This window comes from Diaphorina citri, unplaced genomic scaffold (assembly GCF_000475195.1).
Source record: "Diaphorina citri unplaced genomic scaffold, Diaci psyllid genome assembly version 1.1 scaffold194, whole genome shotgun sequence".
NCBI lineage: Eukaryota > Metazoa > Arthropoda > Insecta > Hemiptera > Psyllidae > Diaphorina > Diaphorina citri.
In genome coordinates this window covers 109,238-124,825 of record NW_007377631.1, presented here as the reverse complement: position 1 = coordinate 124,825, position 15,588 = coordinate 109,238, and the positions used below count along the sequence as shown (strand labels likewise).

Sequence of the window (15,588 nt, the reverse complement as noted above, 5' to 3'; positions counted from 1 at the left end):
CAGAACTGTCTATAGGTTCTGTAGAACCTAGAATCACTATTTTCTATGAGCGGTTAGTAGGGGATAAAAAAAAAACCCCTAGAGAGGATGGTTAGTAGTTCTTCCCCTATAGATTACATGAAGAGTACGCCACTGCTATTAAGTATTGAAGTTAGATAAGGAGAGTTTTTTTTTTTCTCTTCACAACTTACTGACAAACTTCTCTCTCTATTTTCCTCCCTCCCGCTTTCTCTTTCTCTCTCTCTTCGCATTTTCCATCATATTATTACTCCCTCATCTCTCTTTCTTTCCCTCCCGTTCTCTCTCTTTCTCTTTCCCTCCCGCTCTCTCTCTCTTTTCGCATTTTCCATCATATTATTACTCCCTCATCTCTCTTTCTTTCCCTCCCGTTCTCTCTCTTTCTCTTTCCCTCCCGCTCTCTCTCTCTTTTCGCATTTTCTATCATATTATTACTCCCGTTCTCACTCTTTCTCTTTCCCTCCGTTTTCTCTCTTTCTCTCTCCCTCCCGTTCTCTCTCGCCTTCTCTTTTTTTTCTTCTCTCTCCCTCTCCCCCCCCCTTCTTATCTCTTTTCCTACAAAATGTGAAATGCACTCTGGTGTGTTATACTTATTTATGTATTATGTTTCATACACCGCCTGGTGGAAGAAAATACATTTTCCTTTTTTTTAAGAAACCATTTTTTTACTCAGGTCCAGTGAACGACCGGGCTGATTGGAAAAGGCTGACGAAAAATGCCGACCCCGTTTGAACGGGAACATGGCAAAGCAAAAGAAGAAGAAGAATTATTATTTTTAATAGGTTTAATGTAACTATCTACCTACTGAAGTCTTTTCGTCTCAAAATCGAATAGAGGAGGAACACAGGATAGGAGAAAGTCAGCCTCTCTGATAGCAAACTTCATCTGTTGAAGATAACGTTATTATTAATTAGATTCATATTAGACACCCAAATTAGATAATGGCTTACCTTATTTTCTATTTGACTAGGGTTCTTAGTTTGATTTGACCAACTAAGAACCCTAGTCAAATAGAAAATAAGGTAAGCGAAGATAACGTTGGCCCTGAGCGGGATTCGAACCCGCGACCTCACGCTCACAAGGCGATCGCGCTACCGTCCAAGCTAAAGTCTCACTGTCAAATAGCATCCGTGTGACGTCAGAGTAGGTATAGCTGGATTTAGGTGGCTTTGACACCAAGCTGCAAGCTTGAGACTTTGAGTAGAGTGATTAATCAATTTTTGATCGCTAAAATCTCCATAAGAAATACACAGAGTGCAGAGACTGCGGGAGAGAAAAGTTCCGCTCTCGGAACTTAAAGGTGGGTCCATACGTAGTCGACGGTCGTCGATCGATGTTAATCGACGAGGTGAAACAATGTTGTCCAGGCAGTATGGACGGTTCAGTCGAAGTCAATCGACGGTCAATCAACTATGTGTGGACACAGCTTTAGAGTAACCTCCTATAAAAAAAATATATAGAAATTAATTATCCATATTGCTATCTATTTTCTATTATACGTACATAATAGATCTTTTCCCTCTTGATTTTCGTTTCTTCACAATATGGAAGTTTACTTTTTACAGAGTCTGACATTGATTCATCGTGTCATTTGAACGAAATTTTCACAAAACATTTTGTAACTTCTCCGGTGTTACAAAGTTCGAGTCCTATTTGTAATACATTGCCCTCCGTCCACTGTTTTATTATTTGTAGATTTAGTCAATTTGATGTTCTGTTATATGCCGATGAAAATGGTATGTTTCAGTTTTTAATAGGTGTGCAGCCTTTGTGTATGTAGTTATTTAAAAAAAATCATAATGCTTTGTAGTTGTCTTGTGAATTTTGGGGCAGAACACTCAACAATTACCTACTTCCCAATACATGTTTCATCTGTTTTCAAGTTATCTTGGGCCGAACATTATTGACCTGAGCCACGGCAGTGCGCCAGGCCAAGTTCCGTGTTGCGCCAGGCCAAGTTTCGACCTCATAAAAGCCCCGATGTTTTTTATCCCTCATTCTACTTCCAGTATTAGGTGCCTCTGTATTTTACAAATAGTATTACACTACACAATAATATGTAGCTAATAGGTCTTAATAGGCTATAAATTTTTACTTAATCTTCTATAAGTATACTTTATATTCAATTCAAAACAATTCTTATCTAATGATGCGAAATCATAATTATGATAATATCATTTAACTGATTTTACATACTAAGCATTTATTTTCCGTAGGTACGTCTCCAGTTGATGTTCTGTTATATGCCGATGAAAATGGTATGTTTCAGTTTTTAATAGGTGTGCAGCCTTTGTGTATGTAGTTATTTAAAAAAAAAAATAATAATAATGCTTTGTAGTTGTCTTGTGAATTTTGGGGCAGAACACTCAATAATTATGTACCTACTTCCCAATACATGTTTCATCTGTTTTCAAGTTATCTTGGGCCGAACATTATTGACCTGAGCCACGGCAGTGCGCCAGGCCAAGTTTCGACCTCATAAAAGCCCCGATGTTTTCTGTCCCTCATTCTACTTCCAGTATTAGGTGCCTCTGTATTTTACAAATAGTATTACACTACACAATAAAATGTAGCTAATAGGTCTTAATAGGCTATAATTTTTTACTTAATCTTCTATATAAGTATACTTTATATTCAATTCAAAACAATTCTTACATAACTATGAGAAATCATAACTGATTTTACATACTAAGCATTTATTTTACGTAGGTACATCCCAAACAAAAGCAAATTTTATAATATGCAGATTCGGATCGTCCATTATGCTCCATGATGGAATCCCAGTTTTTTTCTCCAATCACTTTTACAAAATAATATCTAACCGATTTATGAATTAATACCTATCACAATATCATTATATTTTTCGTAGTATCTTGACGCAGTGTCTAAACAAAAACACCTTTATTAAAGTTAAAGCACACCTTGTTTTCACAAGTTCACAAATGGATAAGTTATGTACCTATTTAATTAATTTACAAAATGTCAGCCGTTATCCCAGGAAAGTCATACGCAATAATTTAGGGGCTTCCATTTTACATAGAACCAACATGTTCCCAATTTTTTCTCTCTTATGGTAGATTTCACCAAAGACTTAATCAGAGGTTTCACTAATGGGGGAATTTTCAATGATCGAAACAGGAGTTTTTAAAAACTCCTTTTTGAATCACTAAAAACTCCTTTTTGGATTATTGAAAATTCTCCCATTAGTGAAATCTCTCATTAAGTCATTGGTGAAATCCTTCATTAGCCTGAGGTATGTATTAGGTACCTAGAATACCTACCTCTCTAACTCTATTCTCATTGTGTGTCTTTTTTGATACCCAAGGCTAAAAACGGAGTGGACCGGAGGGAAAAGAGTAGGTATAGAGCTTTCTGCTCTCGATTTTATGCTCTTTGTAAATGTAAATGCAGTTTCGGAGGAGAAGGAGGAGGAGGAGGAGAAGGAGGAGGAGGAGGAGAAGGAGGAGGAGAAGGAGGAGGAGGAGGAGGGTGAGTAGTAGGAGGAGGAGGGTGAGTAGTAGGAGGAGGAGAAGGAGGAGGAGGAGGAGGAAGAGGAGAAGAAGGAGAAGGAGGAGAAGAAGGAGAAGGAGGAGAAGGAGGAGAAGAAGGAGAAGGAGGAGAAGAAGGAGAAGGAGGAGAAGGAGGAGGAGGAGGAGAAGGAGGAGGAGGAGAAGGAGGAGCAGGAGGAAGAGAGAAAATAGCTAAAAATGGATTCAATTTTTTTCTTGGCAGGCAGCCTTTAAAACCTCGTTATAGCAAAAAATTATTCAATGCTTGAATTTTTTTTTAATTTTTTTCTTGAGACACTTGAGCTTTTACTTTTTACTATTTTTAAACCACTCATTTTTTTCGCTAGTAGGTATTTCAACGACCTCCTCAAGAGAATGAGTGCACTCAGAATGTGCTATGAGCCAACACCAGAGGAGATGTGTGGTCAAGGAGGTCAGCATGGAAGAAAAAAGACTCAAGCTTATCCCCCTAAAGGAGAAGGAGGAGCAGGAGGAAGAGAGAAAATAGCTAAAAATGGATTCAATTTTTTTCTTGGCAGGCAGCCTTTAAAACCTCGTTATAACAAAAAATTATTCAATACTTGAATTTTTTTTAATTTTCTTCTTGAGACACTTGAGCTTTTACTATTTTTAAACCACTCTTTTTTTTTCGCTAGTAGGTATTTCAACGACCTCCTCAAGATACTGAGTGCACCCAGAATGAGTTATGACTGTTATGAGCCAAGAACAGAGGAGATGTGTGGTGTGTGGTCAAGGAGGTTGCTTTTAAACATGTGGATCTCTAATAATTTTCTTTTGTTTAAATTCCGGATTAATTAGGTTACACAAAATTTTACGACTTGACATGAACTCGAACCACAAACTTTTTGCAAATTTGGCCAAAGTTTTCACAGCACTTGCGGGGATTCACAGCCCTTTTGATGGTAATTGTGTTGATGGTAAAAAGGCCTTGCTACTTTAATCATCGAGCCTGGTGTTTTAGATTAAAAGTTGTGATAACAGCAGATTTGACTGTCAAAACTATATTCATTACTATTTTCGATTCTACTGAAATATGCTCCGATGCTGATAAGGGCATTTTGAATGCATTGTTATTGATAAGCAATGGATTATACTGTAGCATGCAGGTATCATATTGTTCAATATCCATGTATATCAATGACACTGTGTAGGCGGAAAATGGAACGAATGAAGTAAGCTCCAAGTTTTACTAGATGATTTTTCCCCTAATGGCTGTAACAGTTTGTATGTGTTTTTGTTCGACCCACAGAAACTATTCGTCCGTCCAATTTTTGATGAAATTTGGCAAAATTTTCAACACTTTAAAGACGTTTCTTAATTTTGAGCCCAAAATTAAAGGGACTCAAGAACTCAAGGTTGCTTCTGACATCCGAACCGAAATACCCTTGGTTATGAATACATTGTCTTAGCTTCTTAACTACTAAACCCCTCTTTTTTTAATGTTATCCTCTTACAGATTTAACACACATGAACACCCCTCAAGATGTACATTGTTTTTTTTTTTGGTACAACATTGCCAAAACTTTCTTATTCCTTTTCTGTCCACTTTGATTTGGCTCAAAATTTAGCTTAATACTTAAGAATCTAGTTCAAAATATGGGTATTGACTTTGTACTACTTGATTAGTTAGGTCTTTGATCCAGATTCCATGTGCACATTATTTTTTGGTGAACCAATTCACCAATTTTTTCACTTAATAGAAATTTACCGCTTCACCAATTTGAAAGACATTGATGGCCAGACCAGAAACCAGACCATGCCTTATAGAGACATAGAGAGGTATGGCATGCAAAATTCAGTGTGTTGAAAATTTCGCCGAAATACAGATCGTACAGGGTGTTTAGGAAAGTAATGATTCAAAGTTTTAAATGGGAACCAACCAACCAACCTACCAACCAACTGCAATAAATTTCTGAAACTTGTCAAATTATGATTTTTTTTTGTCCAGATTCCAGGATTTTCAGAATTTTCAAGCTACAAAGAACAGACTATAGCAAATACCTACATGTAGTGTCGAGTGGGAGTGAATGTGTTTTCATTAAGTTTTTTTCATTTACTTTTTGCCGCAAAGGCTACAGAAAATCAATATTGTTTTTTCCTTCCATACACTCAAGTTTAATTTTCATTGTCAGAATGCAAGGGAGGGAGGAGGGTGGCAGAATGCAAGGGTAACTATTTTTTTTTAAAACCATTTTTTTTTTAAAACCGTACGTAGTTACTGTATAAGTATAACCCTAAAATAAACTTGCCCCCTACACACTTCTACTTTTACTTCTCTCTCTCTCCCTCCCTCTCTCCGTCTCTCCCTCCTTCCCTTTTCTTCTTCAGCAAGAAGAAGAAGGAAGAGGAGGAGAAGAAGAAGAAGAAGAAGAAGAAGGAGAAGAAGAAGAAGAAGAAGAAGAAAAAAAAAAAGATGTTTGCCGGAGTCCAAAAACCAAAGTCTAAAAAACTTCTTGTTTTTGCCGATGGCAGTGTGCTGATGGCAATTTGCTGATGACATTTTGCTGATGGCAATTTGCTGATGGCAATTTTGCTGATGCCATTGTGCTTATGGCATTTTGCTGATGGCAATGTGCTGATGGCAATGTGCTGATGGTAATTTACTGATGCCAATTTGCTTATGGCATTGTGCTGATGGCAATGTACGGATGGCAATTTGCTGATGGCAATTTACTTATGGCTATGTGCTGATGGCAATATGCTGATGGCAATGTGCTGAACACCCTGGTTGGGCTCTGTGTTACGTAGGCGGGGCGTTCGACTCCAGACAAGGTCAAAAGTTGTTTTTTTCTTTGAGTGTTGAGAATTTTTTGTTTGTTGAACATTTTGTTGTCAAATTTGAATAAAATACCTAGTACAAGATATGTGAACATCGAACTCTTTGATACACCCAGTACTTAGATTAGCTAACGTTATAGGTAGTAAGGTATACAAGTTTATGTACATTTCTTGCGAAAACATAGCTATACATGACTTTAGGTACCTATATGAAATAACAATAAATACATAGGTACATAACTTACATTAGGTATACATTAGATTACATAGGTATGGGTATAACGTATAACATAGATATTTGAAAAACCACACCACGAACACAGCATTAAAATTTATCCGTGAGGTTTAATGAAGAGAGATGGGAGGGAAGGAGGGAGGGAGAGAGGGAGAGAGAGAGGGAGAGAGAGAGAGAGAGAGAGAGAGAAAGGGGGAAGGAGAGAGAGAGATAGAATGAGGGGTTTTTAGGGAGCGAGAGAAGAGAGAGGGGAGGGAGAGAGAAAGCCGAATTGCAAATTGTTTTTAAAACAAAAGTTTACTTTATTCTACTCCCTCTCCTCTCCTCTCCTCCTCCCCCCTATCTCTCTCTCTCTCTCTCCTGTCGCTCTTTTTTCTGCCATAAAAAAGTTGTCTTTACTTTTCCTCTAATATCGTTCTCTCTCCCTCCCACACACACACTCTCCCTCCCTCCCCTTTCCTTTCCCTCTCCTTCCCTCTCTCTTTACTCCTCCCTCCCCTTCTCTCTCACTCTCACCTGGGTTTTCCTATCTAACATGTCTGACGATAAACTTTTCCTCCATCTATCTCTTTCCCTCTCGCTCCGTCTCTGTCTCTCATTATTTTCTTTCTCCCTCTTTCTCTATTATTCTTCAAGACAGTAATTTTCCTTTAAACTTGGAGTCATTTATAACAGTCCGCGAAGAAAAAAACAGGACAAATCCTACAGGATTAACTCGTAGCGAAGTTGTAGTTTATGGGCCGTATGGCCTCGTACTAAGCCAGACGCAGCCATGATGCGCTGCTAAAGTCGACCGGCCAGCTCTGAAATTTGAATAGTCAACTATGAAGGTCCTATTTGTGGGCTCTTGAAGTTGAACGTAACGGCTTTGAGTGAGGAGGAACCTCTTCTAATAGGTACCTTACATGATCATTAGTAATGTCATTACTAATGATGGAATTCCGGATTTTCTGATTTTTCATAATCATTGCTTGGAAATAATGACATTACTAATGATTGTGTAAGGTACCCATAAGCATCCAATAATCGTATATTAGTCACTTTGCGCCATCTAATCCATCTATGTATGGATCATTGGATCTCCCATTTGTGGATCTTTCATCTGGATCTTCTTGTGAGAATTCCACCAAGACTGTATTAAGACCAAGAGAATCGTTTTTGAAAGAAACCCCTTTATGTACCCATTTGATCAGACACCCAAATGTTGCAGGTTGCAGGTCGAAAATTGGAAATGTTGAACATGAAACGTATTGTGTTGCTGGTGGACATTTTAATTCTGAAAGTTGTTAATCGCAAAAATTGTTTCAATGCCTCTGCCATCTGCTCTTTCTCCTCCTCTTAACAAAAGAGTGAGGGGAAAAAAGGAAGAGAGAGAAAGAATGAGGGATGGAGGGAGGAAGAGGAGAAACAGGAAGAGAAGAGAAGAGGGAGTTGTTGCACAATATTTGAATGATTGAAATAGGCAAGAGCTTTGTTGTATTGTTTTTGTTTTTAATCTGGTATAGTGCAGGCGATGAGACTCCTAGGTGTTGGTACCTGTTACCTACGTATTTTAAAAAAGCTTTTTTTGTGTTTAAAGATGGCAAATTCTTTTTTAAATTTTATGTTGAGCCTCTCCAATCTCATCCCAGATCTGTTGCTTGTATCTGGTTCTCATCTAGTCTGTATCAGAGGTGTCGTACAGAACAGTTTTAACTTGCACTAATGCTATCAACTTCTCTTCAATGTTCTCCATTTTCAATTCACTCAAATAATAGGATTTTCAAGGGAAATCCAACTCTTCTTCATTCTCCTACTTTTTCAACCTCTTCTTTCTTCTCTTCCTCCTGTTCCTCTTCCTTTGTTACAATGTTGACATCTCTCTACTCTCCATTCTTCTATCTTAATTCCTCCTCCTCAATCTTCTCTTTTATTACTCCTTTTGCCTCTGCCTCTTCCACATTTTCTTCTTCTCTTTCTTTTTCTACTTCTTGTCCTTTCTCATCCCCTCTTCCGCGATCTCTTCCACCGCCTTCAGTTTTTTCCTCCATCTTGTCTCTGAGGAATAAATGACGTACATAGGTCGCGGCGAAGTAGTGGTGTGGGGTGAGATGTTCGAAAGGGGAAGCTTTAAACCCATATACAGAGTGCCGATCTACCTTTGGTCTTCGAATCCAGGTTGAATAATCACTAAAATCACATATTATGCTGGATTCTACTTTGAACTCGGGTCGATGAATTCGCGCGAGTTGTGCGTTCCACACGTCTGACTTTGACACAGAAATGAATTGCACTCTAGCGCTCGAAAATCGACGAGTCCTTTTGGAACTAACAGCCAGTTCGGGTTCAGAACTGTCTATAGGTTCTGTAGAACCTAGAATCACTATTTTCTATGAGCGGTTAGTAGGGGATAAAAAAAAAAAACCCTAGAGAGGAAGGTTAGTAGTTCTTCCCCTATAGATTACATGAAGAGTACGCCACTGCTATTAAGTATTGAAGTTAGATAAGGAGAGTTTTTTTCTCTTCACAACTTACTGACAAACTTCTCTAATGGTTTACAAAAACTGCTTTGCTGTGCTGCGTGACTGTGCTGCGTAGCTGCGTCTCAATGTGCGCCGGGCCTTAAATGTTGAAGTAATGTATTGCAGTTCCAGGTCAAAAATTGGAAATGTTGATCATGATAAACGTATTGTGTTGCCGGTGGACATTTTAATTTTGAAAGTTGTTGATCGCAAAAATTGTTACAATACCTCTGCCATCTGGTCTTCCTCTTCCTTCTACTCTTTCTCCTCCTCTCACAAAAGAGGGGAAGAAGAGGAAGAAAAAGGGATGAAGAAGGAATGGAGAGAGAAGGAGGAGAAACAGGAAGAGAAGAGAAGAGGGAGTTGTTGCACAATATTTGAATGATTGAAATAGGCAAGAGCTTTGTTGTATTGTTTTTGTTTTTAATCTGGTATAGTGCAGGCGATGAGACTCAGGCCGGTCGTGGGTGGTCCGAGGTTCAAATCCCAACCGAGGGATGAAATTTTTTCGGTGATGGTGAGGGGCCCAACTGATGGGAATTGGAAGATTGTTCTCTTGCTTTTAAACATGGATCTCTAATAATTTTCTTTTGTTTAGATTCCGGATTAATAGGTTACACAAAATTTTATGACTTGCCATGAACTCGAACCACAAACTTTTTGCAAATTTGGCCAAAGTTTTCACGGCCCTTGCGGGGATTCACAGCCCTTTTGATGGTGGTAAAAAGGCCTTGCTACTTTAATCATCGAGCCTGGTGCTTTAAATTAAAAGTTGTGATAACAGCAGATTTGACTGTCAAAACTATATTCATTACTATTTTCGATTCTACTGAAATATGCTCCGATGCTGATAAGGGCATTTTGAATGCATTGTTATTGATAAGCAATGGATTACTGTAGCATGTAGGTATCATATTGTTCAATATCCATCTATGAATGAACTACATAATAGGTATATCAATGACACTATGTAGGCGGAAAATGGAACGAATGAAGTAAGCTCCAAGTTTTACTAGATGATTTTTCTCCTAATGGCTGTAACAGTTTGTATGTGTTTTTGTTCGTCCCACAGAAACTATTCGTCCGTCCAATTTTCGATGAAATTTGGCAAAATTTTCAACACTTTAAAGACATTTCTTAATTTTGAGCCCTAAATTAAAAGGACTCAACTATTTAGGTTGCTTCTGACACGGCCATGCCTTTTCTACAAGTTTGGCCATGCCTCGGGATGAACTAGCGGGATTCCGGAGCGAAGCGACGGAATTCAGCTAGTACATTTATATGTGCGTGTTGTCTGGAGAATTGCGAGGCCTTTTACCCCCCCCAGACAGGATTGAAGTTTCCCCTCATAACAAATAACTATAAAACTCCCGCGTGTGTAGACGTTCAGGGGTGACCAAACTCAGGAAGTTTTCTAATTCGATTCAATTTCAGTTGTGACCAAACTCCCAAAGTTAGGGAGTTCTTGCACTCATCTGTTAAAAAAAATTTGACACTTTCTTAAGTAAGAGGTGTGTTAGGTCTTATCGTCTCGAAATTAAAGAGCCCAAACTCCCAAAGATATAGAGTTTTGTACTCATATGTCCAAAAATTTCACATTTTTTTTAAATAGATTTGATAGAGGGCAACAGCGGAGATCTTATTGTCTTGAATTTAAAGAGAGGTAAGAGGACAGGAAGGAGGGAGCCAGCCGTTCCGAGAACGAACCTTATCTGTAGTGGATAAGGATAAACTTTGTTCTAAGAAGAGCCCCTTTTAAAATCAGCTTTTTTTTAGAATTTGGCCACAAGAATATAATTATGTAGGTAGGTATTTTCTTTCCTTCAATAAGAAAGAGGTTTGCAGAGGAAAAGCTCAAACTTTAGGAATCATTGACCCTCCACACCACAGACTTCTACACTCAAATCTTTGCACTCTTCACACTTCGCTCGGAATATCGATATAACTTTGTCTGGAACATTAATCTATTCAACATACAATATGTATTTCCCCTTAGTCCTCCTCATTTATTTGAAACTTATGTCTCCTTACTTACCCCCCTAAATTCCCCTTGTACGATAAACTTATGTCTCTTTAGTCCGTCCTTCCTTTATTATTACAATAGTAATAAAAAGGTATAAGGGCCGGACTATTGTATTCGCTTCGGTGTCGTCTGTCTGTCACTCTGTCTGTTCCCATAGAAGGACTTATCCAAACCTGGTCGACCTAGATATCAAATTAAAGGTCTTTTTACCAGGAACACGAAAATGGTGGTGCAAATTTTGTCCAGCAAACCATAAAGCCAAAAAACCAAAAAAAACTGGTTTTTGGGGAATTTTTTTCACATTTTCTCACACAGATGAGCTTTGATCTTGAAATTTGTCGCGACGACCTATGAACTCAAAGCGAGAAAGTTTTAGATAACAGTTCACTCGATAATTTAAGACCGGTTTTAGCGTCACCTGTGTTAAGCTACGCCGAGAAAGGCCAATGAATGGATGGGTGACTTGAACATTATATTGGGAATAAAGGGAGAACGGGCTCTAGTCTTGATTTTAAATCATTACATGAAAGTAAAATTAAAAAATCAAATCAAGAATAATAATAATAAACTGAATATTAAACAAATCAGGTAGGTACATAGGTATTCTTTAACCACGATCGAATAAACTACGGGCTAAAAAATTCCCGGAGGGACGGGCCCAGCTTGTTTCTATATTTTTCCCCTGCCCTCATTTCATTTATGGTTGGTTTCACCAATGACGCCATGAGAGATTTCCCTAATGGGAGCATTTTAATGATCCAAAAAGGAGTTATTAAATTGAAATTTGGAGATTTAAATCGGTTAAATGAGTGTTTTTGAATAATTTTCAAACATTTTCAGCTCCTTTAAATCTAAAATGATCTATTTTAATGAATGAGTTTTGGGCAGTTAAAAACAGTCCCAATTGTGAAATTCCCGATTGATTTTGTGAAACTAACCATCAGAGTTCGCAGACTGCTACATTTACCATTTACCTATTTGGATTGCGTTCTAGTTTTCCTACTGGTACTATTGTATAAGTATTGTACTTGACTTACCTAACCTACTCAACTAACTCCCTACCTACATACATTCTTACATATCGCCTAGTGCTTACCTTCCAGCCTTCCACTCAAGAGTCTATTATTATTATTATTATTATTATTATGAGGTGAAAGCTATGACACACGTTTAGCTTAAAACTCCGAACACAAACCCACTCTGAGGTTAGCCCTAATAGCCCTAATAAGCCCACTTGCCGTAAGTTTCATCCGATTTCTTCCCGAATGTCCTGTAGGCAATGTAATTCAAATGAGAGTGTTCCCACTACACTACACACGACCGATTTTTTTTCCCGAACGACCGACAAGTGGGTCGTTTATACTAATCTACCTACGACACGAACAAAGTGTTTTACCATCAGTTAATGAAAGAAGGTAACCACCAAAATACCTACCACATATTACTTCTATCTAATGGTTTCTGCATTTGGAATACTCAGTACGAAACCTTACTTCTAATTCCCTCTGTTTGTTAAGTCTGGCGCTAAAGAAGGTAGGTATATAATATATGCTAGTAGGTACCACCTACCTGAAAATTAGGAAGGAAGGAGGGGTTTGAATTCCATATAAACATGCAAACTTTTTCTATACGTTTGTATGTAGGTTCATTATTTTTTGCATATTTTACACCACCCCTCCCCCTACTGTTTTTTCTATATTTTTTCCCCTGCCCTCATTTCATTTATGGTCGGTTTCACCAATGACTTAATGAGAGATTTCCCTAATGGGAGCATTTTAATGATCCAAAAAGGAGTTATTAAATTGGTACTGGGAGATTTAAATCAGTTAAATGAGTGTTTTTGAATAATTTTCAAACATTTTCAGCTCCTTTAAATCTAAAATGATCTATTTTTTTAATGAATGAGTTTTGGGCAGTTAAAAACAGTCCCGTTTGTGAAATTCCCGATTGATTTTGTGAAACCAACCATCACAGTTCGCAGACTGCTACATTTACCTATTTGGATTGCGTTCTAGATTTCCTACTGGTACTATTGTATAGGGTATTGTACTTGACTTACCTAACCTACTCAAAACTAACTCCCTACCTACATACATTCTTACATACCCTACTCCCTACCTACACCCTAACTTCACATTTGCCATCTTGACTTCATTTCCAAATATGGGGTTAATTCTATGCAGTCTACATCAGTTATATCTGTACCCTAGATATTGTATGCAGTGGGGTTTCATATGACTGTAATGTATAGTTGTTTGCTGTACAGGTTACTGTTTAGGTATACATATGTTTTTCCAAATACAATTAGGGTAATTCTAATAAGCTACATATTTTGACTATGTTTCCAAAGAGTAGGTTAATTGGTTAATTCTACATCTAGATCTACAGTCTACTGTCTACCCTAGTTATATCTGTGCCTCAGACATGGCATGTATTCGTAGTAAGTTGTATAGGACTTGTGTATTAGGTACTATATGTAATGGGGTTTGATATATTATTAGATATGTTATGTACCTATTTGTCTGTTATAGGTCTATACTTTCTTTTTCTTTATCCTCATTTTTTTCCATTCTCTCTTCCTCCCTCTTTTTATCACTCCTCCTTTCTCCCTCTTCCTATTTATCTCTTTATTATTTCTTACAATTCTTACACAATACGCATCACATCTTTCTCTTTTTCTTTCCATATTTCTCTCCTATACACACACATGTCTATGTTTGCTATTTCAACATAATATGTATATCAGTTATATCTGTACCCTAGATATTGTATGCAGTGGGGTTTCATATGACTGTAATGTATAGTTGTTTGCTGTACAGGTTACTGTTTTTAGGTATACATATGTTTTTCCAAATACAATTAGGTTAATTCTAATAAGCTACATATTTTGACTATGTTTCCAAAGACTAGGTTAATTGGTTAATTCTACAGTCTACTGTCGACCCTAGTTATATCTGTGCCTCAGACATGGCATGTATTTGTATTAGGTTGTATAGGACCTATTACTATGTAATGGGGTTTGATATTATTAGATGTGTTATGTACCTATTTGTCTGTTATAGGTCTATTCTTTCTTTTTCTTTATCCTCAATTTTTTCCATTCTCTCTTCCTCCCTCTTTTTATCACTTCCCCTTTCTCCTCGTCTTATTTATCTCTTTATTATTTCTTACACAATACGCATCACATCTTTCTCTCTTTTTCTCTCCATATTTCTCTCCTATAAACACACATGTTTATGTTTGCTGTTTCAACATAATAATATGTATCAACATTTTGCATTATTTATTCATTGTGTCGGTTTTGCACATATTTCTCCTTGCTTTTGTTTTTTGTTTGCTTTTTTTTCTCGTTTTTTTCCTCTCTCTGTTTTTGTTCTAGTTTGTTTTTTAACGTATGTTTTCCCATTTACAATCAGAGAATACCAATGTGTCTTCCCTCTCTCCCTCTCCCTCCTTTCCTTCTGGTTTCTCTCTCTCCCTCGTTGTTACTCCCTCCTATTCTCTCCCTCCCTCCTTCCCTTTTTCTCTCTCTCTCTTCCTCCTTCCCCTCTTCCATCTTTCTCTTCTACTTCCCCTCTCTTATTCTCTTCTCTCCCCTTCCCTTCTTTCTCCCTTTCCCTCTCCTTCTCTTCTTCGGTTTCTCCCTTCTTTGTACCGCCCTCCCTTTTTCTGGTTTCTCTCATGGCTTTCTGTTTCCGTATTTTCTCACCCTTCTTTTATTCTGTCTATACTTCCCATGTTTTGCCGTCTATACCTATCTATGGGTCTTGCTATCTATGGGTATAGGACTATAGTCATACTATGTTTTGCTGTCTATAGGTAGGTACTATGTTGTGCTGTCTAACCCTCCCTACAATGGGCATTATTTATTCATTGTGTCGGTTTTGCACATATTTCTCCTTGCTTTTGTTTTTTGTTTGCTTTTTTTTCTCGTTTTTTTCCTCTCTGTTTTTGTTCTAGTTTGTTTTTTAACGTATGTTTTCCCATTTACAATCAGAGAATACCAATGTGTCTTCCCTCTCTCCCTCTCCCTCCTTTCCTTCTGGTTTCTCTCTCTCTCTCCCTCCTTCCCTTTTATTCTCTCTCTCTTCCGTAGGTACGTCTCCAGCAAGTAGATGTGGATCGTCCGTACTCCATTTTTTTTTTTTTTTTTTCAACCACCCTTACACAGAAATGACCGATTTATGAATTAATAATACCTATCACAATATCATTACAATTTTCCGTAGTATCTTGACTTAGTGTATAATCAAAGCACCTTTATTAAAGCACATCTTGTTTCCACAAGTTCACAAATGGATAAGTATACATATTGTACCTATTTTTTAATTAATTTACAAAATGTCAGCCGTTATCCCAGGAAAGTCATACGCAATAATTTAGGGGCTTCCAATTTTTACATTAGAACCAACATGTTCCCAATTTTTTCTCTCTATTAGTCTGATGGTTGGTTTCACAAAAAAAAAAAAAAAAAAAAAAAAAAAAAAAAAAAAAAAAAACATT

At 37.5% G+C, this 15,588-nt stretch overlaps 1 long non-coding RNA gene across 1 annotated transcript; it reads left to right on the top strand.

The window, feature by feature from the left end:
• The first annotated feature begins 1,314 nt into the window (after positions 1 to 1,314).
• LOC113465991 lies at positions 1,315 to 15,584 on the top strand. Its single transcript, XR_003390548.1, has 2 exons — positions 1,315 to 2,234; positions 15,182 to 15,584. It is a non-coding gene; the product is annotated as an uncharacterized LOC113465991 (long non-coding RNA).
• Positions 15,585 to 15,588: the final 4 nt, after the last annotated feature.